The 26,796-nt window shown below is 43.4% G+C and overlaps 1 pseudogene; it reads right to left on the bottom strand.

The window, feature by feature from the left end:
- The window catches only part of LOC127672812 (zinc finger protein 431-like), an 80,282-nt pseudogene that overhangs the window by 16,246 nt on the left and 37,240 nt on the right, over positions 1-26,796 (bottom strand).

Below are 26,796 nucleotides of genomic sequence, written 5' to 3'. Positions count from 1 at the left end.
TTTTCTAGTTCCATTTAGCTTTGAGTTTCATAATTTATTCATGTAAATGTCTATAGTAAGCTCCGTTTTTGAGACATGTTGACCACAGTGTCCCTGCCCATAGTAAGAAGGAGCAGACATATGAGCAGTGGGAGCAGTGGTGGTTGGTCCTCCCTAGAGCTGCATGGGAAGCGTCGGCCAGGTGTAGCCAGATGTTTGCACCTGTGAGGTCCCTTGTGGTGCTCCTGCCTTGCTAGATCAGGCCGTGAGCTCTGAATGACTTCACTCTCAGTGCTGAATCTGCTCAAAATACTTGGACCAGGGGCTTGCTTGAAGAAATGTCATGGGCACGATGCCAAACTTGGACAGCGCTGGTTTCTCTGGAATCTTCTACAAGTTCTGCCCTTAGCAGTTAACACCAAGGTTTAAGATCCACCTGCTGTTAATTTTGCGGAATATTTAAAAGGCCTCTCATGTGTTGGGTAGCACTGCAATATTAAACTGAGATGTAGAAGGTTGGATTTGGTGAAGGAAAGGTCTTACCGAGCTTAGGAAATAGTGATAGTAAGTAGCATTTAGCTGAAGGAGGACGGCCTTAAACACACCCCACAGATAGGATGCTAAGCTGGGCGGTTAAAGACTAGGATGTTAGGATTCCCATGTTCCTTCATCAGGTTTGTTTAGAAACCTGTCTCCAAACAATAACAAAGGAGACAACTGTGATGTACAACCAGCTACTTGGTACACGGTCATAACAAAAAACAGGTTTGTACAAGCTGCTCAAAGTGTCAGTATTAAGTCACCACCAACATCAAGGTCTGGTGGGCCTGAAACCCCCTTTTTCTAATTGTGAAAAACATAGCTCTGTCTCATTGTGAATACTACATTGGGATTGTAAACATTTTCTGATAAACTCGATGATTGACATGGAAAATATTTCTGATACATTTGAAAAAAATATATAGAAAAACATGTTAAAATTGAACACTATAATGGAGATTATACAGATAAAATGAGAGGTATAAAATAATTCTAAGTTGACTGAAAGTGGAATTACAAATATTTTCAGGTAAAATTGAAGATTTACGTAAAAATATTTCTAATAAAATTCAAGAATATGTAGACAAACACGTTAAAATTTAATATTTCCATAGCAATTTTATAGATAAAGTGGTAGATATAAAAAACCTTTCTAAGTTAATAGAAGGTGGATGCCTACCAGTATTTTATCTATATAAAATTTTCCATGATAATCTTCAATTTTAACATATTTCTTCTAAAATTTTCTATTTTATCAGAAATATTTTCCATGTACAACTTTAATTCAGTCATAAAAGGTTCTATTTTATTTTTGAATTAATATAGCAATGTTTTATTTATATCATTTTACTCTTTAACTTTCCATGAAAATTTTAAATTTTAAAATTTTTTCTATATATCTCTTCTATATTATCAGAAATATTTTCCACGAAAATCTTCAATTTTATCATAAACTGTTTTTAATTCTTTTTTTTCAATACAAAAATCTATATGGGGAGACAGCCATTTGAGAAGGGAAGAAACCCTATGTTCTTGCAAACAGGAGCCTAGCATGGCTGTCCTCTGAGAGGCTCTGACAGCAACTGAGACAGATGCAGATAATCACAGCCAATCATTGCACTCAGGTCATGTATCCCTATGGAAGAGTTAGAAGAAGAATGGAAGGAGCTGTAGGGAATTCCAACAACTTAAGAAGACCAACAGTATCAGTAACCCAGACCCCTGGGAGCTCACAGCGTCTAAGCCATCCAGCAAAGAGCACACTTGGGCTTGGGCGGGACCCCAGTCACATATGCATCAGAGGACGGCATTGTCTGTATTCAACGGGAGACTATTCACCTAATCCTTGTTTTTTTGTGGGAATTACAAATAATCAGAGCTACGAGTTTTCTTATTAGCACTGCGTGCATTGTGTGTCAAAGGTTTGCATTTGTTTTGCCTTCATTTTCACTAAATTCTAATCGTTTTGTCTTTAGTTCTTTCTTGTCCGAGTTATCATGGAGTAGGGTGTTGTTCGGTATCCATGTTGATGTGGGAATTCTCTTATTATTTCAAACCCAGCCTAAGTCTTTGGTGATGTGATAGGATGCATGGGATTATCGTCAAACTTTTTGTGTCTGTTTAGGCCTGTTTTATGAAACTGGAGCTACAAACTAAAGGTAAAAACATGGACAAGCTTTGTCTCCTGGCTTGCTCTCCTGCTTGGGCGTTGCCCCATGCTCAGGTCACTCTCTTATCCAGCTCAGGCCCACTTGATTGTGAATATTGTCACATTCAGAATCATGAACACTATCTCACAGAAACATAACAACGGCCATTGTGATGAGAGCACACCCTCAACTGAGGCTCCTTTAGATGAACGTAGCTGTGACATGGAGAAATGATGGCAGATTTACCTCTCTCCTGACTATGTCCCCTTGTGGAGTGAAAAGATGATCTCTTGCTGCCCACCTGCTCTCCTAGCAGTCAACATTAACCAGCAATCTCTCCTGAACATATCAAAGAGGTCCGTGAAAGAGGCCACACTCAGCCAACACTATGAAAATCTAGACAGAAAACAGTAACACAGGAATAACAGCCTGGTCTACAAAGTGAGTTCGAGGACAGCCAGGGCTATAGAGAAAATCTGTCGCAAAACAAACAAACAAACAAACAAACAAACCAAGAGTTTTGTTTATGGCTAAATGCTTGAATCATGGAAACTGAAGCTCACTTAAACAGATGATAGGTAATAGACAGCCTCAGATGAAAAGCCAGATATGTAAGGCAATCATTGTTGAACACTATTATTATCCAGACAATTTTCATCAGTGGCAAATTAGAGAAAAAACACACAGTTAGATTAGTAAAGAATTTCTAGATAAGCCTATCTCAAATCATAGAGAAGATGAATCTTTCTCTGTATATATAAAGGGTAATTAATAGAATGTTCTGATGAAGGCTGTCAGCCAAGGGAAGTTAAATATATCAAGAACTGGTTAATTTCACGTTGCAGGATCTTACAGGGAATACTTAGGAAATAATTACTTCTGATGCGAGTTTTGAAAAAGCAAAGTTAAACAAATCAGTTTTGTTTTGTAAAATAAAGAAGTACAAATACAAAAAGCAAAAATGACCTTTCCATATATAGGTTGAAAAAGCATCTCTAGTCTAGATCAAAGGTGGGTCAGAACATCTCTAAAGATCAAGAGTAAGAAACGGTTTCTCAATTTAAAATGTATAATTTAGAAACACCCCTAGGGGATTAGAGGGTTATGGTTAGGATCAGAACAAGGGTTGTTATGGTTAAGATGCTTAGGAAATTAAGGAGATAAGATAAGATTAGAGATTTAGAATAAGTCACAGGGAGAGGCTCAGGGTTAGGTTCAAGATGGCCACCATTATTCTTCATGGTTTCACTGCATCAAAAGTTTCCCTATTTTACAAAGAAGAAATGTCAGAGTTAGGGTTAGTCTCAGGATCGTGTCAGAGGAATTGTTTGTTGTGCTGTGTGAAACCAGGTTCTATCTTTTCACTCATCTGCCTTCCTAGTCCTCTTTTTCATAATATCAAAATCTGTTTTCAAGCCCTCAATGAAAGTAGAAAGTGAGTTATCCGCATAGGCAGAATTCCCAGATGGGAAATATCATTACGTCATCATGATGCCCAGTTCACATACAACAGAAGAGTACTTATGACTCCCAACATCAGCTTTCCCAAGATCACAGACACACTGCACCTAAAAAATTATTATGGTTTTTTTGGTTGTTTTTTTTTGTTGTTGTTGTTGTTTGTTGTTTTGTTTTTTGAGATAGGGTTTCTCTGTGTAGTCCTGGCTGGCCTGGAACTCACTCTGTAGACCAGGCTGGCCTCAAACTCAGAAATCTGCCTGCCTCTGCCTCCCAAGTTCTGGGATTACAGGCGTGCTCCACCATGCCTGGCTAATTTTTTAAAGAATGGCAGTAAATGTCCTTGATATTAATTAGTAGTTGTTGATCAATTTATTACCTACTCTGAGGTCAGGACACAGCTCATCCCTCGCCAGGCTCTGAAGAGCGTCTTTAAAAGCACAAGCCTAGCCAGGTGAGGCACGCATACACTGCCACCACCACACACACATCACTGGGCACTTGTCAACCAGGAGACTGCAGTGAGCTCCACCCAACCTAGAAGACGTAGTGGATTCTAGGGCAGCCCTAGACTACACAGCAGGATCCTGTCTCAAAACACTCAATTTAATAAACATCACACACTACATGTGTGCTATTCAAACGACTCCAGTTTGAGACCAAAGATTGCAGGCAACATTTAGAAATTACAGCAAGTTACTTCAACACAGCAACCTCTGGATCCGGGGCTTGGACACCTTTATCAGAGGGAATATTAAATAACACTGGGCGACATTACTGCTTTACAGTGATAACTGCAAACACACTCAATAAAAAATAAGGGCAAAAAGTTTAGCCACTGAGCTAATGGCTTGGCTGCTGAAGTTCCCACCCTTCTAAACCCCTCTCGAATCCCTTCCTTTTCAACAAAACAGTAGGACAGCAAGAGCAGGTTTTGCACTTAGCAGTTGCCATGTGTTCTCAGGTGTCAGGTGGCTCTCACTGTCGGTCTACATCCTACCATATTTAATAACAGCATGGACAACCAAGCAGTGGTGGAATACACCTTTAATCCGAGCACTGGGGGCGGGGGCAGAAACAGGCAGATGTCTTGTGAGTTCGAGGCCAGACTGGTCTACAAAACTATATCTAGGGACATCTAGGGCTAATGATGAAACCCTGTCTCAAAAAAAAAAAAAAAACAAACAAACAAAAAAAACCCCAAAACCAAAAACCAAAAAACAAAACAAAACAAAAACAAACAAACAAAAAAAAACAAGCAAACAATCTAAAACCCTTGACAAGCATTCAAAATGTCCCACCTGTCTCAAACATGCTCCAAGTTCATCCCCTTACCCATCCATGGAGGACCCACCCAGATCATCTTCCCCCACAGCCTCATCTCACACTGACAAGTCAACAGCCCTTTAATTCCCTGCAAGCTCCCTGCCTGATGCCTTAAGACTGAGCCTCAGGAGTCACACTTCTGCATTTGATTGCAAGGTAAATCCCACTTCCAAGTGTCTTTTTTTTAAAATAAAAATTAAGGTTTTAGTTTGCAAATCAAAGCCTATTTATTGCTTGTCTATTGCGGAGGGCTTTAAGGGGGAAAAAGTCAAAACTTATACATTTTTGTCTTTTCTAGACATCTGAGACATTCACTCATTATTATTATTATTTTATGTTATTTCTCAATGTTGAGAGGAGAGGCTAGTATAATTCCTGTAAGAAATTTAATTTGGGGTTCTGTCTAGATTTTAAACGCACTGCTGTTATTTTTAAAATATATGCATGCATACTTGAATAAGGCTCAGCCTAAGCTTTCCATATAACCATGCCCTGAGCACTCGATAACAGATTAGATGCCAGGCTCCCTGATTAACACATCAACTCCACTATCTCATTTGTTGAACAAATAAACTCTCATCATCTCCGCCACGCCAGGCATAAGCAGCAGCCATGACAGTTATCAAAGTGATATCTGTACTGGATAATGTTGTTGTGTGGAACCCCTAATGCCTAACACACACGTGTGATCCAGCTCAGCCCAAGTTGCTGTCAGCATGGACTCCATCAGCAATGCGGGGAGAGCTGCTTTGTCTGCCATCTGTGGTAGCACAACAGGGAAAGCCATGATTAAGTGAAGTCAACTCACATTCCTTTCTACAGGGAGATGAACAATATCTTAGCCACCCAGAGACTTATTTCTCATCATAACTGTATATTAAATTTCTCCAAACATGATGATCAGCACGTCACCAAAAGAGTAACAACCCTACACAGAGATGTGAAGAAGTCAACATTGGAGTCACTTTGGGGGAAAGAGTGGAGGTTGAGGCCATTTTTGCTCATGGTGGCAATGCCATCTGAGAAATCCAAGTCACCCACACAGTCCTTAGGGAGCCATGTTTCCCTGGCAGGGCTGCAACCAGGTGCTCCCTCCACCCACGAGTCAGTTCCTGAGACCTTGCACTTGTTCTCATCTGTGGAGTGGGAGGGGTTATCCTAGGCTAACTAGCAATTTGCCCCTCCCAGAACAAGGGGAGAAACTGAGGTAAAGCTTATGAAGAGCTTTGATCTCTGTGGATAAAAGCCACTGGGAAGCCATATTAATTACAGTAATGAAGGAAAATAGTACCCCTGGTAAGGAGGGAAATGAGAGGGGAGCACGGAACAGAATATGTAGGAGTCTCTAGGCCTGGTTTGCACCCACCCAGCCCCTTAACTTTTGAATGTCTATTTGGTCAGGCACAGTCACACAATACATTTAAGATCTGTTGGGAAAGCTAGTGCATGCACAAATTCCAATAAATAGGTTTTAGAAATATAAAATATTTTAATAAAAAATCTATTATTTTATATTATTAATTATATATATATATTATGTATTATAATATATTATATATATACTTATATATTATTATATATTATAATTAATCTGAGAAAATGATTTCATATACTCTTGCAAGGCAAGACAGAGGACCCCAGTGTCTAGATAAATAGACCGAGCATCACAGCCACCATGATGGTTAACCTCCATTGTCTACTGGATGTGTTTTAGAGTGGCCAGGGGTGTTGTGATCATAAAAAGAGAAAGAGGTGAGAGACTATGTTCTAATGGCAGTGTGGGGGAAGGGCGTGCCTCAGTGGGCCCATGCCAAGGCATCGCTTCCTCCTGAGGTCACCAGACACAAGACGGTATAGTACAGAATAGAGTTTATTCAGGGCATGGAGAGGGGAGTCAAGAGGGAAGTAGAGGCAGAGAAAGGCAGAGAGAGGGAAAGAGGAGAGAAGCAGAGGCGGCCATGACCATGTGGAGAGAGGGGGGAATGGGAGAGGAAGGGAGGGGAGCCCAAGAAGGGGCAAGAGAGAAGCTGAGAGTGAGAGGATAAGAGAGAGGGAGGGGCAGGCAGCCCCTTTTATAGTGCACCAGACCTACCTGGCTTTTGCCAGGTAATGGTGGGGCAGGGCATATCTGGCTGTTGCCAGGTAACTGTGGGTGGAGTTTAGACAGAATCCTAACAAGGGGGAGGAGCCTCCGGGTGTGGCTTTAAGGGACGGCCTTGGTTATCTTAACTGGTGTGGGAAGCCCCACCCACTGTGGGCGGCACCATTCCCTGGCTAGGATCCCAGGCAGTGTGTGGAAAGGGGCTGAGTAGAAGCAGGCGTTCATTACTCTTGGCGTCCTGATTATTTACACACCTGATGTGAGTGAGCAGCTGCTTCACACTTCAGAGTGGCATTGCCCACCATGAGGGACTTTACTGTGAACCGTGAGCTGGAATAAACCTGTTCTTCTGACTAATTATGTGTTGAATATTGATCACTGATTAATTTTCAACCAATTGGTTGCTATTTATTGATCATGAACTGATTGACAGATTGTCAGATCATGACTGGCTGGTCGTCGACTGGCAGTCTGTTATCAATCACCAATCAAGTGTCTGATTGGCTGCTCGGCAATGGGACTCACGGGGAATGATTGATTGGTCCCTGATTGAATGCTGATCAATGGACAATCAGTCCCCAACTGATGTCAAGTTCACACATGTTCATACCTTCTTATGTCATGGTTGATTTCCAGAGTGAAAAAAACAACTGTCATGATAATGCCTAGATCTTAGTAGTCCACAATAAGGCAAAGCAGTATATACTGGACCAGGTGATAATTATGACTAAATTGATTGAACTACCAATTGTACAAGGACAGACACATAAAACTCTTGTAATGCATCTTGGGAACATATTTCAAATATGATAACCACTTTTCTTCATTGATTTACTGAAATTAAGGAAAGAAAAAACAAGTATGTGTAGAAATACAACCTTAACAAAATATGACAAGAACACGCATGTCACTTGTAATTGTCATTTCTGCAATTAGCCATGAGGCCGTTGCTTATATTTATGACTACCTTCCCCTAGTACCCATTCTGTATTTTCACCAACCTTGATATTAACCTCAGTAGATCTAGATCTGTTCCTGGACAACTGATTCATACCTTCATTTCTGATGGGTCTGTGTGTTTTGTTATCCTGTCTGGATAAGTTTATTGTAGGTTTCCATTGTCTTTAAGCACAAGATGTAGTATTATAATGAGATACCATAATCCGCTAGTTCTCAACCTGTGAGTCGCAATCGCTGTGGGATCTAAGAACCCTTTCACCAGTGTTGACTAAGACCATCTGCATATCAAATATTCACTTTACAATCAATCATATTTGTAGTTTTACATTTAGGAAGTAGTAACCAAATTAATTTTATGCTCTAGAGCTCACCACAACATGAAGAACTATACTCAAGTGTCCCAGCATTGGGAAAGTTGAGACCACTGCAAGAGGATCTGCAGTCTAGACATAAGCCTTGAAACTCCATTTGAAGAAGCAATTTAATTTTCCCGTGGCAATTACTCAACCTTTCAAACACCGTTATTCCTTTCTTATTCTGTTGGTTTAAGGGCCTTAGACTCCCAAATTGGCCCCCGGGAAGAATAAAGTTTTGTCGTAGTTCTTGGAAGTAGAGCTCACATCTCTATAACTAAAACTCGCAGGCCAACAGAACTTAAGATCACAGGAAAAGGAAGCAATTTTTTTCCAAGTGGGCCACTAAGTGTGATAGGTTTCGTGCCGGTCTTCTTTCCCCATGGGTGGGTGTTTGTCACCGAACAGCGAGGACAAAGGGAGCAGCCAGGGCAATCTGGATTGTAATGGCTGTAAGTATTATCGAATGATTATTCTCCTGATGTCAGCACAGTGAGTCGATTCTACTTCATTGTCCTAGAAATAATGTATAAAAGGACACTGCTTAGATAAGGACAGGCACCTGCATTCAGTGACATTGTCCAGATAAACTCAGAAATAGAAATGGAAGCCCTGCTGATAAAGGCCGTCCTCCATTTTGAGCGGAGTTCCACTCAGACTTGGGGCCCGCAATATTCAAAGAGGCCCAAAACCTTGATTCCTGAAATCATGGATCTTGGCTATGAGAGAAACCACACCAAATACTGGACGCTGATTCAAAATATAAACCGCCCAGGAACCTGCCCAGCTCTCCAGGTGACTCTGCCATACTTGGGTGTGTCAAGTGACTTCTAAACATCATTCTATTTTTAAATCAGTTCAGTACCTTCAGGGTAACAAGGAACTTGTTAATTACTTAATACCAGCTAAAGAAGGTGGTGTTTCATCTGATTTATTCCCAGCAAACACACACACACACACACACACACACACACACACACACACACACACACACGAACAGGGAAGCCCCTAAAGTTCCCTTCAGCTGAGCTTCCCACAAGTATTCAGTGAGAGCACACCATGATGATTGTGGTGTTACGGTTGGATCTGGTAACACAGTGGCTGCCCCTGAGCCACAAGTTACTGTTTCATCCTGTGTGGTCCCCACCCCACACCTTTCTAAACTGCCTCATGGGGTGGAGAGGGAGAACCCTCTTCAACAAATCTTCTCACAGCATCTGCTTTCTGATCATACTACGATGCAAACGCACCTGTTCTTGATGAATATTTGTCAGTAGAGAGGCCTCAAGATTCACGCATTTTGTGAGTCTGAAGTCCCACAGCAAGACTTTGGTCAGAATGCTTTGAGTGACAGCCATTCTGCATGCACAGTGTACACACATACACACTCGGAATGGGACTTACTCGTTACACTGTGACCACGTTCCCCTCCTGCAGAAGAAAGGTCCCTGCGGCCACACAGGCGTTACCATTGGCTGACCTTAAAGCACAGTTCAGTCAGCGACACTGCCTGGTCTGTTCCAAGGTGGGAATAGAGTGCATCCCAGAACTCATGGCTCCGGCATGATCAGTCGGACGGCTCTCAGTCAAGTGCTATTCTGCTGAGGCTGTGTTCCAAGGCCGTCATCAAAAACTCCAACACCACCACCCACACGTGTTGAGAAGTCCTAGCAGGGCAGAGAGTGGTGGGAGACCCATCCAATCTGCCGTCATGGTGACAGCCATGTCTGAAACACCACCAGTTCTGATGCAACTCCTGGGACATAGGAGATGTTCACACAGTCTAGGAATGGATGGGTTGTTCTGGAACAGGAACAGACAGGCCAGGGATCCGTCCTGCTGAGATTTTGAAATTAAGAACTGAGCTCTGGGTGGAAAGGCCTGAGTGTATAATAAACCTCTATGTCTTGAATGACTCTCTGTGTCCTGCTTTGAATGATGTTCTTGGCTGCTGTGTGGTGACCTCAAGAAAGTTCGATTTTTGACACATGTTGAGCACAGGGTCTATCTCCATGAAGAGGAGAAAGTGGGTGAGCACTGGAGCTGGGGTGGTTGGTCCTCCCTGGTGCTGGATGGGAAGCATCAGTCACATGTAGCCAGATGTGGCCATCTTTGAGGTCCTTGTGGTGCTCCTCATTTGGTACATCAGGTGGTGACCTCTGAATAACTTCACTACCAGGGCTGAATCTGCTCAAAACATTTGGACCAGGGGTTCGCTTGTAGAAATGTCATGGGCAGGATGCCAAACATGGACAGCCCCAGTTTCTCTTGATTCTTATACAAGTTCTGCCCTCAGTATTTGCCACTTATGTGTAAGATCCACCTGCAGTTAATTGTGTAGAGCTGTTAAAAGGCATCTCATATATTGGGGAGCACTGGCATATTAACCTGTGATGGAGAAGAGTAGAATTTAGAATGTAAAGGACTTACCAAGCTTAGGAAATAGTGACAGTAAGTAGCATTTACTTGATAGAGGACTGCCTCAAAAACACCCCACAGATGAGTAGTGCGCTAAGCCCCAGGAACATATATAGCAGAGGACTGTATTGTCTGTTCTCAGTATATAGAGACTTGATGCCATCAAGGAGAACAGCAGATGTGAGGTGGTTCTGGGGGTGTGGATAGCAGGAGTGGAGGTGGGGTGATGGAGCACCTCTCAAAGTAAAAGGGGAGGGGAGTGGGGTAAAGAATGCTGGGAGGTGGAACAGGAGAGTTGGGCAACATTTATAATGCAAGTAAAAAAACAATTGAGAGGGGTTTTGGAGAGAGAGAGAGAGAGAGAGAGAGAGAGAGAGAGAGAGAGAGAGAGAGAGAGAGAGACTATTGTATGGAGGGCTAGCTTTATCCAGCATGTCTTTCCATAAGGTCTTCATGTATGTAGTATGAAATAGTTCTTTTCAAACCCAGGAACATGCTTGGCAGAGACAATGGCAGCCTGGGGCCTAGGCCTTGGGATCTTTTCCTGAGGCCACAATGCACTGAGAATAAAATAGAGCTCCTTGTCTAAAGCCAGGAATATGCTAGGAGAGCTGGTAATGGTCTGGGGCCAGGGCCTTCAGGATATTTTATATCCTCAGAGCCCAAGTCTGTCCACCATATGGGGCTGCGGTTGTCAGTCCTAAGGCCACTGTAGGCTTGGGTTATAATGTTGTTGAGGCATGGTGTAATATCCTAGTGCAGCATTGTTTATGAGGCACCTCTCAAGTTTGTCCTATTGTATGATAGTTTCTGCTGGCTTCATAGAAGTCCCCAATTTCTTTCCATTTTCCCTCTTTAAGTAGTTCACAAGATGCTATTCTTAAGACCTTTTCTTAGCATAAGGCATCATTTCTCTAAGACCTTCCCACAACATTTATATAACTTACCTTATACTTTTTCTCTTTTCCATCATCTGAAACCTCTGACTTATGACCCTGTCACTGAAGAATGACCCTTTGTATTAGGGTACTCGTATAATTTGGAAATAATTTCTGGAATATCTTTTCTGTGTGAATATTCTGTCTTCCTAATTGACTACACTTGCAATCTTCTATCCCTTTTCAATTTTCTGAAGTATAACATGGGTCCTAAAACTAAAATGGCATTAGCCAGAGCCAAATTCATGCTGTTGTTAAAGACATTTTTAAGTAATATTTAATTTTATATATAGTGATTTCTCCATGTGAAATTATATTAATTCTAAGACAGTTGTATCTTCATCCTTTTCAGAAATATGAATATATGAATATACGAATATATGAATATATGAGTATATGAATATATGAGTATATGAATATACGAATATATGAATATATGAATGTGTGGATATGTGAAAATGTGAATATGTTAATATGTGAATATGTGAATATATGAATATATGAATATGTGAATATGTGAATGTATGGATATATAAATATACGAATATGTGAATATGTGAATGTATGAACATATGAACATATGAGCATATGAATGTATGAATATGTGAATGTGTGAATGTGTGAATATGTGAATATATGAACGTATGTATGTATGAATGTATGAATGTATGAATGTATGAATATATGAATGTATGAATATGCGAATATGTGAGTGTATGAATGTATGAATAAATGAATATATGGATATGTGAATATATGAATATATGAATATGTGGTTCATATATATTTATATATATGAAGTGGCTGTCTCGGGGCGCTGTCCAAGACTCGCAGGTGGCCTTTCAGCACCCTACCTGTGGCCAAACCCTTTGTAGTGAGTTCCTGCTGTAGAGTGAATTCTCGTGTGCATTCCAGGGCTGTGTGGGAGCCAGAAGCAGAGAACTGGGCTCTGGGGGAGTCGAAAATCCCCCTCCTCCTCTCACACCCCACCCCAGACCTCATCTTGGCAGCTTGTGTGGACAGTGGATGGTGCTGGTCATGGAGGGAGGTCATGGCTGGGGTGGGGCTAGCCTGGGAACAGCAGCAGTATAAGGTCAAGGACACGCTTTCCAGCAACAGGGACACATAGCAATAGCAAAATCCCTGACCGCTCAGCTAGAGTGCAGAAGTGGGCGGAGTCTTCTGGTTTCATCCCCAATCTACTCCCAGCAGGCCCTGGTGTAGTCCTCCATCCTGTTGTCCTGGGCAAGTCATGGCCACACATAGCCTTAGATCTCTGCAGGGTAGGCCCACAGGGTGCTAAGCCACGCCCCATTTCAGGTTCACCCTAACCCTAACCCTAACCACTAGCCCTAACCCTAACCCTAACCCTAACCCCTAACCCTAACCGTCTAACCCTCTAACCCTAACCCTAATCCTAACCCTAACCCTAACCCCTAACCCTAACCCTAACCCTAACCCCTAACCCTAACCCTACCCCTTACCCTAACCCTAACCCCTAACCCTAACCTTAACCCCTTAACCCTAACCCTAACCCCTAATCCTAACCCTAACCCTAACCCTAACCCTAACCCTAACCCCTAACCCTAACCCTAACCCCCTAACCCTAACCCCCTAACCCTAACCCTAACCTCTAACCCTAACCCTAACCCCTAACCCTAACCCTAACCCTAACCCTAAACACTAGGTCCTTGTGTAGGCACACCTAATTTATCAGAAGTCCTCCGTCTGTGGGAAGGGGTCAGTAAGAAGTTCCCTGTGCAGTTCTACTGAGTGTTGTTTCTGGGGCTGCAGTTTTTCCTGGCGCGGGTCTCATGTGTCTTTCCCACAGGCTTGTGTCAAGGACTGGGTTGTCCTCCTGAGACCCGTGGGGGGAACTGGAGGTTCAGAGAGGTCAAGGGCATGTTCAACATTTCCCGGATAAAATGCTGAACCGGCGGCCACTGATCCGAAGGCCGGGACTTTTCTTTATTTTTTCTGTCATGATCGGCTCTGCACGTGATGGGGTCACTGGGTGAAAGAGAAATTCTCACCAGGATGCCAGAAATGGGGACACAAACTGTCACTACCCCCGCCTACTAACTCTAAGTACCCTACTAGTCTGTACCCTAAACTGTAGGCAGGGATGGGACCTTAGTTGCACTGCGGAGCTACCAGGGGGCCCCCAGCTTCCAGGGCTTTCTACTGTGATGCTGTGCAGGTATCTGGTGGAGGAAGACAGTGTTGGTGCAGTGCCTTGCGGATCTAACTGGCCTATTGAGGTAGTGTTGCTGCCCAGGCCTACCCTTGGCCGCTGCTCTCTCCGGGACCACTTTCTGGGTGTGCTCCCCGTGTTGGGAGCACTGTCCACACCAGGGGTGGGGGAGCACAGTGGCATGACTTTGGCTCTTCACGTCAGTGCCCTCTGCACGCTGGGTATTTTTGAGGCTCCAGGCTGGGGTCGTAGGTCCTGTTGTAGGCACGCCTACTTCATCAGAAGTCCTCCATCTGTGGGGCGGGGTCAGTAAGAAGTTCCCTGTGCAGTTCTACTCCTCATCACCAGTAGATGCACGACCCTAGATCCCAAGTCAGGCCCCGACCTCCTGATGGCCTGGGTCACACCCCCTCTTTCTGCTTCTTGGCTCTGCCTGCAGCCGGCTTTGTCACAGACACCCTCCACTGCCCTCCACAGGCTTTGTGTTGGTGTCTGTGTCCACCCCTGGGCTACCCGCGAGGGGCTCCACTGTTTCAAAGGCTTCTGCTTCCCTCGCAGCCCGCCAGCCTGGCTGTGTTAGGTTTCCTTCCAAAGCTCGGACATCCTGCTTGGCTCCTGTCCCCCCACTCCAGCTGCAGCTTCCCTGTTGTGCTTCTGGCAGAAGGCATGCTGGGGGCTGTGGGAGGGGGCTCCTTCCCCTTGGCCTCTCTTCTCCCTATTACATCAGCGTACAGCCAAATACCCCCGGGGTCTGGTAAGGGAGGCTTTTTCATTAATTTTTTTTTTCCAATGGAAATAATTCCACCACTTGTCAGAGGGATTTTTGCATTTGGGGGGGCCGACTCCCCCCTTTCTTTCCCAGCCTCTTAGATTCTCTTGAAGTGGGAAGCTTTGTTTCCTTAGCTGAGCTGTGCTGGTCTGGGCTGGTGAGGAGGGTAGTTTGGGTTCCTGAGCCCAGCATTAGGTATCTAGGTCCTAATCTAGTGCCCTTCCCCCATGCTGTGTGACTTTCAGGATGGCACTGACCCTCTCTGGGCCTCTCCATCCTTCATTTGTCCTGAGTTGGTGGTGAGGGGCCATGCTTGCTAGTTCTCTGGCCTCTGGCTTTGATATTGTGATTGTATCAGATTGGCTCTTGTTCCGGGCTGACTCTAGTGATGCAAGGGGCCCTAGAGGCGTGCACACCTGTGACGGACCCCACACAGTCATCCTCTGTGCTCAGGAGGCAGTGGAGTCTAAGGCCTGGGCAAAAGGAAGCAGGTCTCTGGCTGATTCCTCCTGGCAATGTCAAGGATCCCTGAGTGGGAAGAAGCCCTTCTACCTCTGTTGCAGTCATCAAACCTCCTCCTGGCCTCTTCGCCCTGTTCCTTCTCTTTGTCTCCCTTCCCCCTGCGCTGCACCCCATGCCCTGCCCTGGCTGATGGCTTTGAGTCCTGGGCACTGCCCTGTCCTACTTTTCTCTACACTCACCAGGCTCTCCACTCAGAACCAGGCCCGGCGCCCAGAGACCTGAGAAGCGAGCCCCTCTAGGCACTTATGCACAGGGGTTAGCCCACCCCCTCCTGCCCAGGGCCCACATCTGGCCGAAGGCTCAGTTTCCCCAGCTGTAAATGGCCTCCCACTGCCCCTTGGCATCTTCTCAGGTTTCAGCTTCATGGTCCTTTTTCTTTTTCTGGGGGTGAGGGAGTGTCTAGGGAAGGCAGGCTCAGCTCTGCTGGTCTCTCCCTCTGCAAGTCTGAGGTTAAGGTAGAAGTCTTTACCCAGGTGTTGGGTGAATTATTATTATTATTATTTTAATCAGGTAGTCGAGCAGCAACCTGTATGAGTTAGAGTCCTCCTTCCCAAGTACTTCCCCCAAGAGACCAGCCTTACTGTACAGTGTCTCTCTAGGCCTCAGGAGGGTCTTCTGTTGTCTGCAGCCTGCCTCGGGCTTGTGGTGAGGTGACTTGCAGATGCTGGTGTTTTCCCCACCTCTGTTCCCCACCCCCACTCCTTCTCGTCGTGCCCCTCAATCTAATGTTCAACCACAGGCATCATCTTGACTCCCTGCACCCTTCAGGTGGCTTTTCTCACCCTCAAAACAGATGAAGCTCTGGCATCTGCAGGTGACGTGCCACGCCCTGTCTCTGTAGATGGCAGCTAGTTGGCTGGTCAGGCCCTGGCTGCTGCATTGCTGTGACTCTCCATTCGCCCTTCATGGGGAAAGTCTGATTGTTTGGATCACAGAAAGGTAGACATCGCAGGGCAGCCACCAGCACTGCCTGGGAGTGGAAGTCATCAAGTGGCCATGGCCGCGCCCCGGCGGGGGTGTGGGGCCAATGGCTGCATCAGGTTGGTGTTTTCTGGGGTCTCATGTATCAAGGGAACCCCCTGGGGATGCTGTTGAAAACAGAGGCCTTGTCTTATGGAGCAGGATACCGGGCAGTGCGGGTGTTGTAAAACATCTTTAGAATCACAAGTGGTAAGAAGTGTGTTCGTCCTAGGCTTTGGGGCTGTGGGTCAACCCAGGGCGGGGCAAGCCTGTCCGTTGCCCAGACGGGCTAAGAAAATGCTGCCCCTGGCGGCCTAAGTCACAGAAACAATCACGGAAAGTAGGCAGGGCTTTCTGGGGAGACAGTGCTGGACTTTAGATCTCGTGTAGGAGATTGAGGAGATTGGGGGAGTTACACAGTAAAGGGCCACAGTCAGTTTTGGACTATTTGCAGATTTTGTGTGTGTGTGTGTGTGTGTGTGTGTGTGTGTGAGAGAGAGAGAGAGAGAGAGAGAGAGAGAGAGAGAGAGAGAGAGACTGGCTTGCAAATGAGAAGGGTATTCTGGACCTTGTGGTGTGAGACCCCATGGAGGTTTGGGGGTGAGGTGCAGGAGGACCAAGAACAAGTCTTTATGTCAGGCGGGTGGGTGTGGTTTTGGAGTTTCGTGTGTGAGGGTCCCTGGCAAAGGACACTGGAAATGTGGACCAATGTCAAACGAGAAAAGCCTGGGGGGGGTATTTGGAAGGCTCAGGGAAGTGGGGTATGTGGCATAAAGGCCTGGCGCTGTGAATGCTGGGATAGGCCAGGAGGAAGTGACGGGATGCATGCGTGTGGGAGGTGAGTGGAGAGCAAAGGGGACACAGGGACCTGAACCAGAGGCCCAGAGGGCGCCACGGGACTCAGTGGACACTTACCCAGGGTCTTTGGAGTCCTGGGCAGAGGGATGGGCTGAATTTTGTTTCACCCAAGGTGACCCCCATTCGCTAAAAAGTCGCTTCTCAGTACCGAGACCTCGCTAGCCCTCCAGACTGTGGGTTCCCACAGGGGCGTCTGAATGTGCGTTGGCTCCTCTGAGCACCTCAGTGGCTTTTCCAGCACGGCCGTGGTGGGTGCTCTGCTCCCCTCTGTGCTTTCGGGATGCTGTGTGTCTGGGCGCCACTCCGTTCCCCCGGCGCCCTCTTCCACCAGGACCCCTTTGTCTCTGAGGAAGCCGGGCGTGGCCCCCATCACCCGCGGCCTCCCTTTCTGTTGCTCCTGCTGCCCCACTGACCCTGACCCTCATTCCTGTCTGGTTTTCAGGATGGTGGTGCGGGCCCGCCCCTGTGTTTTGAGCAGAGGTTGGCCTGCCTGTGGGATTTGGCCTGGTGTCTGAGTGCTTATGCAGCGCAGGGCTCGTGGTCTGGATGCATCCTCTGTGTCAGGGCCCTCATCTGTAGCCCCAGCCTGGCTCCACTGTGTCCTTTTGTGGGAACAGTGCCTCACTGGAAGCCACTGCTTTGAAGAGGCAGCTGCCTGAGGCTGATACAGAGCGGTCACCCCGCTCAGAAGGGGACCTGTGACAGCCACTAGTAGAGCTCATGGCTTCCCCCCTGGCCTACTTGGCGAGCAGGTGAATAACAGGGTGTGGTGCTCAAGGCTTTCTTCTAGGGGAGCTCCCAGGATTCCCTCTGACGTACATGTCTTTGAATTACGGCAATTGCACAGAGGTGCGGCCTGTCCAGTCTCACTTAGCAGAGCCTGAGAGCCATCATCTGCCTGCTGTTGCTGGCTTGGTGCAGCCCTGGCTTCTGGGCATGGGGTAGTCCTTGCTATCGGAGCCCAGCTCTGGCTGCAGGGGCCCAGCCCTGGCTGCAGGGGCCCAGCCCTGGCTGCAGGGGTCCAGCCCTGGCTGCAGGGGTCCAGCCCTGGCTGCAGGGCCACAGCCCTGGCTGTAGGGTCTCAGCCCTGGCTGCAGGGGCCCAGCTCTGGATGTAGGGTCTCAGCCCTGGCTGCAGGGTCCCAGTCCTGGCTGCAGGGGCCCAACCCTGGCTGTAGGGTCTCACACCTGGGGCCCAGCCCTGGCTGCAGGGGCCCAGCCCTGGCTGCAGGGTCTCAGGCCTGGCTGCAGGGGCCCAGCCCTGGCTGTAGGGGCCCAGCCCTGGCTACAGGGGTCTATCCCTGACTGCAGCAGTCCAGGCCTGGCTGCAGGGGCCCAGCCCTAGCTGTATGGTCTCAGCCCTGGGGCCCAGCCCTGGCTGCAGAGTCCCAGCCCTGGCTGCAGGGGCCCAGCCCTGGCTACAGTCCAGCACTAACTCCCTTGCCTGCACCTTTCACAGCACCGTGGCACACTACACGGCAGGCAGGCTGCTCTCCTGGTGTCGGGGTTCTTCTCTCTGCTGGACTCCAGCCTTGCTTTCATGGAACCCAAAAGGGCCGACCCAGCTGCCTCCCTCTGTGCAGGCCGCTCCAGCCTTCTTGCCCCTCCCTTTCCTGAGAGGGCATGACACTGTTCCCAGGCTGGTCCTAGCTCTAGGAAAGGGGCTGTGGGATGAAAGGTGATATATAAATGTAAGGTGATGATTATTTATTTGACAGGGAGAGCTGCCTGTGGTGAAAAATGTAATCTAGTAATCCTTGTGTGAAAATCGGATCTGTGCCTCAGTGAGCTGCCTGAAGCAGAAAAGAAGGACCATTTTCTCTCTCTCTCCACACTTCCTGACCCCGCCCCATCCCTGCCAGCTCTGCTCACTTCCAAAGTTCCCAAGCTCTTGTAGCCTGGTAGCATGTCCGCAGGTGCATGTAGCATACCTATGTATACATATATTATGCATCCTGCTGCATGTGTATTGCATACATGTGACACATACTCCATGCATCTTGCTTCTTTTGATTGCGGTTAGCAGGCTACCATGGATTTTTAAGCTTTCTCACTTATAACCTCTTTCCATCAGGGAAATTTTTACATGGTCCTGGGCATATAGTATATAAATCAACCATTTCCTAACAATGAATGATAAATTTGTTTAAAGATGATTTTTTAATATGCATATTTTATCATTTATTAAAGACAATAGCAAATTTGCATACTAATGGGGTGGACAAGCTTGTAAGTTTTCACAGAAAGAATTAGGTCTTGGTGGAATATTTGATGCAGCAAGACACAGAGCGTCTTCACTGTTTCTCAGAATTGATCGATATTTTGATTTAATGATCGCCAACGCTGAGGCTGCTGCTTCACACAAGCACATAGCACAAAATCAGCAGAATTCATTAAAAATATGTCCCCAATATGAGCCCACATCTAAGAGTTTTAGGGTAGAGTCTTACCAGACTTTCAAAGAGGATTTAACAAGAATTCAGTGTATTCAACAATATAGAAACAAAATAAATAATAGTCAATTTATTTTTTGAACCCCTGATTACTCATATATCCAGTCAGGAAAGACTGAGTGATAAAAAGAGAATTGCAAACCAATTATCCCTAAAACCACAGATTCAAAAATACTTAAAAGATAAAACAAATAAAATAAAATATAAAACACATCAAAAGTTTGTCCACCATTAACAATGAAAAAGGCTTCATTCTAGAAAAATAGATGGTTCAACAAAATGGGATTAAAGTGTAAGAAAAACCAAGAATCGATCATCTCATGAGGTAATGTAAAATTCTCTGACAATATTCAACACCACTTTATGATAAAATTCTCAGAGTTCTGCTGCTTACTGGCTCCTTCTATTCCATTATCAGCAGCTTTCAATATTTCAAATATATCACTGCGTAATCTCGGCTTTCCTGGAACTTGCTTAGAGATCTACCTTGATCTCAAAGATCTGCATGACTCTGTCTCGTGAATGGTGGTTTAAAAAGCATGTAACACCATGACATGAACTAAGCCTTTCTGTTTATATTTTAAATTCAGAACCCAGAATCCAAATCTATCTCTTGGCAATTTGACACATAATTGTATCTTCATGTGTCTACATCAAAACAGTATCCAGGTAATAATAATTCCTAACATGATACAGTTCTCTTTCATACAACTGCAAATCCATATGTTTAGCTGAATGTAATCTTGTGCTAATGTAACCATTCCTTTAATGCCATTGAATATCCTTGATCACAAGATTAAACTTCATTCAACTTCCTGATAAAGCCTTGTATTTTGAACCTTTCTTTTTTTTATTTTTCCTTTCTTAGTTTCTTTGCTTGTTAAAAACTTTCAGGTCAAATTCTATGCGGTGATTTTTGTGACTTATTTTGTCAATACAATTAATGTAAACATCTTTACCTTAACCTCAAAGAAACTCTTCAGACGAGGGCAGCAAACTTCTTTGCAAAAACATAAAAAAAAAAAAAAAATCTCCAGAGTGAAAATAATCCCAAGCACACATGTCTATCATATTCTACTATGATACCCTCCTAATTCCCACTCAATTCATGATCATATTCATTATGTTTCTCTCCAGCACACAGAATTTGGAGACTTATCCCTAGTGAAAACACTTTACCACATTGATTACATTAGTAAGTTTTCTGTCCACTGTGTGTTCTTTTATGATACTGGAGATAACTGGGTCTTGTAAAGGCTTTACCACATTGATTACATTCATAAGGTTTCTCTCCAGTATGTGTTCTTTTATGATATTGGAGATGACTGGGTCTTGCAAAGGCTTTACCACATTGATTACATTCATAAGGTTTCTCTCCAGTATGTGTTCTTTTATGATATTGGAGAGAACTGTGCTGTGCAAAGGCTTTACCACATTGATTACATTCATAAGGTTTCTCTCCAGTGTGTGTTCTTTTATGACATTGGAGATGACTGTGCTGTGCAAAGGCTTTACCACATTGATGGCACTTATAAGGTTTCTCTCCAGTATGTGTTCTTTTATGTATTTGGAGAGCAATGTGCTGTGCAAAGGCTTTACCACATTGATTACATTCATGAGGTTTCTCTCCAGTATGTGTTCTTTTATGATACTGGAGATCACTGCATCTTGTAAAGGCTTTACCACACTGGTTACACTCGTAGGGTTTCACTCCAGTATATCTTCTTACATGCCTGCAACGATAATTAGCACATGTGAAATCTTTACCACATTCATTACTCTGATCAGTCATGTAATTAATATGAATTATGTTTACAATTTGTCTAATGGTAAAGAAGCAGCAGATCTTAAGGTTTTAGCACTTTATATATTCATGTTGTTCTCCCTCATCATGAGTTGTTCAAGACACCTGTGATGGTTATTACATGGCTCATATACATAGTACCCTCTTTTTATATGATGTATTTTAGCTATCTGAAGAAAGTTAGAAAAACTCTGATCTGTATAACACTGATTGTATTCATATTTTTCCTCTAGTGTGAATTATAACACATGTGACTGGGAACCAGGACATACAGAAGAATTTCCAAATTCCTAATAGCCATAAAGATTTTTTTACACTATGAATTTTGGGATATTCCCTGTAAAGCTAAAATCCCAACTAATTACAAATGTCTTTCATATTCCTAATTTCTTCCAAAGGCAGAATAATACATATCTTCTTGTTTTAGAATAAAAATTTTATGTTTCTTCTTTGCATATCCCTATGCTCACATGATTATTATCCATTGTGACACATGATATACCTAATAAAAAGAATGATAAATGAAAGGTTTACGCATTGCATTCACACTGTTTGAATTTTTGTTTCTCATAACATGTGCAATATGGACTAATGTTTCTTCACAACAATATTCTTGATTCTCGTAAAATGTCCTCTCACCAAACTGAACCATATTACTACAAGAATATTAGTATCACCATATTTTCTATGGACTATTTGCTTATTAGAGTGTTTTGGATATAAATTTATCACTATTCAATGTGTAATTTCTAAATACTATGAGACTATACAGATTGGCAGATCCGCAGCACAGTTCTAATGGAGCTACTTATCAAGTGGATACACAAATCACATATCGCATCGTGAGGTCCATGGTTTTTTTAAGAATATTATAATCATATCTACACTTAAATGACTGTTATTTTACACTCTTGATTTTTGTTGGAGATTCCATAAAATATTCAAATTTTCTCAGAGACAAATTTGTATCAGCTAGAACATGAAAATTACCTTTCATGACTTCTATTATTTCGACAATGTTCTTCAAGATGATGCTCTTCCCAATCATAGCCTAAAACACAGTACCAGAAAATGAATGATATAGTATTTGAAAATAGCCAAAATTAAAGGTACTGTGAATTTTAACTGCACCGTGATAGTTACAGTGAAAATTCAGTGAAACTGAATTATTCAGCTTAATTTTTATACAATTAAAATAATAGAAGATCATCAATAACCAAGAAACATTTGTTTCCTTCAGAAAAAAATAGTCTTACCTATAGCTTTGAGGTTCAGGTAGGTTTCTGACATCACATTTTTGTAGAGACTCTTCTGGGAAGGATCCAGCAAATTCCACTCCTCCTCAGTGAATTGCACACGCACATCATCAAAAGTCACTGCATCCTAAATATCAAATACATGTACAACACAAAGCATGATACTAACATCTCCAGAAAATAAATATATGCTTTCTCAAATATATATTCCCATAATTCTCGTGCTTGCTCTGCTTATATTCTGACTCAGAATTTATAATCACTGTGTCATTTTAGAAGGAGCTTTAATTATAAGATACACCTCTGTCACTTTTGAACACTTTGAATAGGATACAGCCTTGCTAGAGAAATGCCAATTGAGAAGGACATGCAGGGGAAACAGATCCACAGTACTGAGAACACACCTGAAAAATTGTAGGAACATTTACTAACTACAAACATGATTGGCAAGCTGGGTGTATTTGCACATGTTCTTAATCACAGAGGCACAGGCATGTGTATGTCCAACAGCTTGACACTGGCATGGCCTTTTTAATGTGTTCTAGGAGACCAATAGTTATCTTTTAAGACCCTCAATCCCTACAAAAGTCAACCAAGGAAACAAAAATGATAGATAACTCACAGTTCATTACTAAAGTTTCTACAAAGAATTATAAATTCACTGAACATCTGTATTCATCTGGCAGAAATATGAAGTGTAACAGTTTAAACTATAACATTAATAAAACTTTACTAAAAGAGAATATATGCTTAAATTGTTATAAGTGGACAGATGAAAATAATATCAATATAAATGTTTATTATTATAAGAAACATACGGCAGGAGAGAGAGCTCAGCAATGGAAAACTCTTGCTAGCCTTCCGCATAATCATGGTCAATTTCTCGCATACACATGGGGACCAACAACTACTCATTACTTCATGATCAGGAGTTCTGAGGCTATCTTCTGACAATAGTAAAGATGAGACACACATGATATTCTTACTCATGCACACAGGCAAAATATTCCTAGTTATACAATCATTTCATAACAAACACAAGATTGAGGCAGAATTTAATATACCTGGCACACAATGACACTAAAACCTCAGATAATATTGATATCATGAACCTATGCTATCCTGAGAAATAGAATATAATCTATATAGTTGTCCAAAATTCAAAACTACAGATGTGGATGTAAAACATGTTTATTTAAAAAATCCAGACAAATGGATACAACTGGATATTATCATCCTGAGTGAGGTATCTGAAACCTAAATAGACATACATGTATGTAATCATTTACAAATGAATAATAACCATAAAGTACAGGATAGCCATACTACATGTCTTGGCCCTGAAGAAGATAAACAAGAAAGAAGGCTAAGGGGCTGAATCTATGGCTCAGCTGGTAAGATCACTGACTGCTCTTATGAAAGTCCAGAGTTCAAATCCCAGCACCCACATGGTGGCTCAGAACTACCCATAATGAGATCTTACATCCTCTTCTGGTGTGTCTGAAGACAGCTACAGTGTGGTTATATATAATAAATAAATAAATTTTTAAAAAGAAGAAGGAAGACTAAAATAAACCTGGTTGAATCTCATTCAGAAGTAGAAATAAAACAGTCATTTGAGGCAGATGAAAGAGAGAGAACTGGAAGGAACAGTAGATAAGAAAGAGGAAGAGAGGTAAGGACCAGGTGTGGTGAGAGAAATGGAAGGGCCATAGCGTGAGGAATATTAATTGAAGTCTGCAGCTGTCAGGGGTGGAAGGGTGCAGGCAATTTTATGATGTGCCACAGACCAGAAAAGGGAGGGCAACAGGAGTCAGTGGGGATGATCATAGCTGAGATGCATAGCAGTGAGAATTGGACCCTGAAGAGGGACACATCCTAAAGCCAGGCAGGACCACCAGTGGAGAGTTTATTACACAAACCAAACCAAAAACCTTTCCGCCCCAAATTTGTCCTTTCTACAAAAAAATGTAGGCACAAAGATGGAGCAGAGAATGGGGGATTGGACAAATAGTACCCTGCCCAACTTGAGACCCACCCCATGGGCAAGATCCAATCCCTGACATTACTGAGGGTATACTTTATTATATTTCCAGAGAGTAGCTTAGCATAATTGTTCTCTGACAGTATCCATCCAGGACCTGTCTGAAACAGATGCAGAAACCCACAGCCTAAAATTGGACAGAGCCTAGGGGATCTTTTGGAAGACTTGTGGAAAGGATTGAGGACCCCCAAAGGAACAGGAAGTCTATAAGAAGACCCTCAGGGTCAATTAACCTGGACACTAGGAGACTCCCAGAGACTGAGTCACCAAGTTCAGAGCATGCAAAGGATGGACTGAGTACCCCATCATATATGTAGTATGCTAGGTACTCAGTCTTCATGCTGTTTCCCAACAAATGGAGCAGGAGATGTCCCTTATGCTGTTGCCTGTCTGTCCAAATGGTTCCCCTAACTAAGTTGCTTTGTCTGACTTCAGTAAGAGAGGATGTGCCGAACCATGCAGACACTTGAAATGTCATGGTTGGTGAATACTCAAGTGGACCCCACCCTCCTTGAAGAGATAAAAGCAGTTATGTGTGAAGGTCTGTATAAGGTATAATGGGGAGATCATAGCAACTGGAATTTAAATTAAATAAATAAATGAATGTTAAACAAATAATTCAAAAAATGAACAAATACATATTAATAGAATGAAAATATAGAAATCAGCCCATTATTTTAAAATTCTACCTAACTCGATATTTCAGGAAATAAGCTAAGTAGGAAAGATGTTTGGCCAAAATGTCCTCTTGACAAAGGATACACAGAGTCCAATTTTCACTGAAATACTATTATCTCCATTTCCTCTGGCTGCATACTGTCAACACTGCAATCTTCCAAGTCCAGTTGATTAAGCTACATCTACACTTTTCTATGTCTTTTGCTATCTCAATTTCTGTTATTTTCCACATTCCCTAAAAAATGAACATATTCTGTCAAAAATCACTTATCCACACCAGTTTTGTTTTGTTTTGTTTTGTTTTTTTTAATTTCTGTTGTTATTGTTGTTCTTGTTTTAACTTTCTACTCTGCTGCTGTGATGGAATCCTCTGAGCAAAAGCACCTCAGTTAATAAATATTTGTTGCAAATCGTTCTGACAGATCACAGTCCTTCACTTTGGGAGCTTAGAGTAAAAACTGAAGCTACAAACTGAAGCAAAAGCATGGACAAACATTTTCTCCTGGCTTTCTCTCCTGTTTGTTCAGTGTCCCATGCACAGGTACCTATCTCATCCAGCCCAGGCCTACTTGCTTATAAATATTGTCACACTGAGAAACATCAACACTATCTCTCACTGACATAGCAACTACCATTTTGATGAGAGCACACCCACAACTGAGGCTTCCTCAGATGACTGTAGCTCTGAAATGTTGAAATTTTGGCAGCTTCAACTCTCTCCTATCTATGCCTTCCTGTGCATTGCTAAGATTATCCCTTCCTGTCCACCTCCTCTCCAAGCTTTCAACATTAGCCAGCATTCCCTCTTGAACATACCCAACAAACTGGTCAGTAAAAGAGGCAACACTTTCTGAACATCTAGATAGCAAAGTGAACATCTAGATTCTAAAGAAAGGAATAAAACTCACACTCAAACAATAGAAACCCAGAAACTAACACATAGGCCTATTATCACCCTGAACCCAGATGCCTATACATGAACATAGTAACATAATGAATCACAGCCAGGGAAATATGTCACCAAGAAAGCCAAGCTAAGTTTTCACAGCAGGTGCTGCGAAACTAAAACGTGCAAGAGATCTGATGCAAAGGAGTTAGTGTGGAGGAGAGGAGAGGGGTGAGAACCTGAGGATGGGATAGAGGTACACAAGAGAACTTGCAGAGAGGCAGACAGATAAGGAGCAGAAAAAGAGCAATGAAGGAAGATAAAGAGAATAGAGAGAGTGCACGTGCAGGAAACAGAGACAGGGAACAAAAATAACAGGCTGTCCAGGTATATAATGCACAAACTAGAAACAGCAGCAGGTGATGGAGGCAGATCATAGCTTAAGAATTTTCTATGTCACTAAGAACAGGCCACTGAAATTTTCTGTACACTCACAATTATCGAGGAAAGGCTCGCCCACAGAATAAGAATGGAAGACAGAATCACAAGCATTAAATATGAATAGGAAAAAATGGATACATTATTCAAATAAATCTGGATTCAACAATTTTCCTGGCACTAAACAACCAAGAGTTCTGCAACAAATGAGAA

Source organism: Apodemus sylvaticus, chromosome 22, assembly GCF_947179515.1.
Source record: "Apodemus sylvaticus chromosome 22, mApoSyl1.1, whole genome shotgun sequence".
NCBI classification, from domain to species: Eukaryota; Metazoa; Chordata; class Mammalia; order Rodentia; family Muridae; genus Apodemus; species Apodemus sylvaticus.
This window is presented reverse-complemented; position numbering and strand designations above follow the sequence as displayed.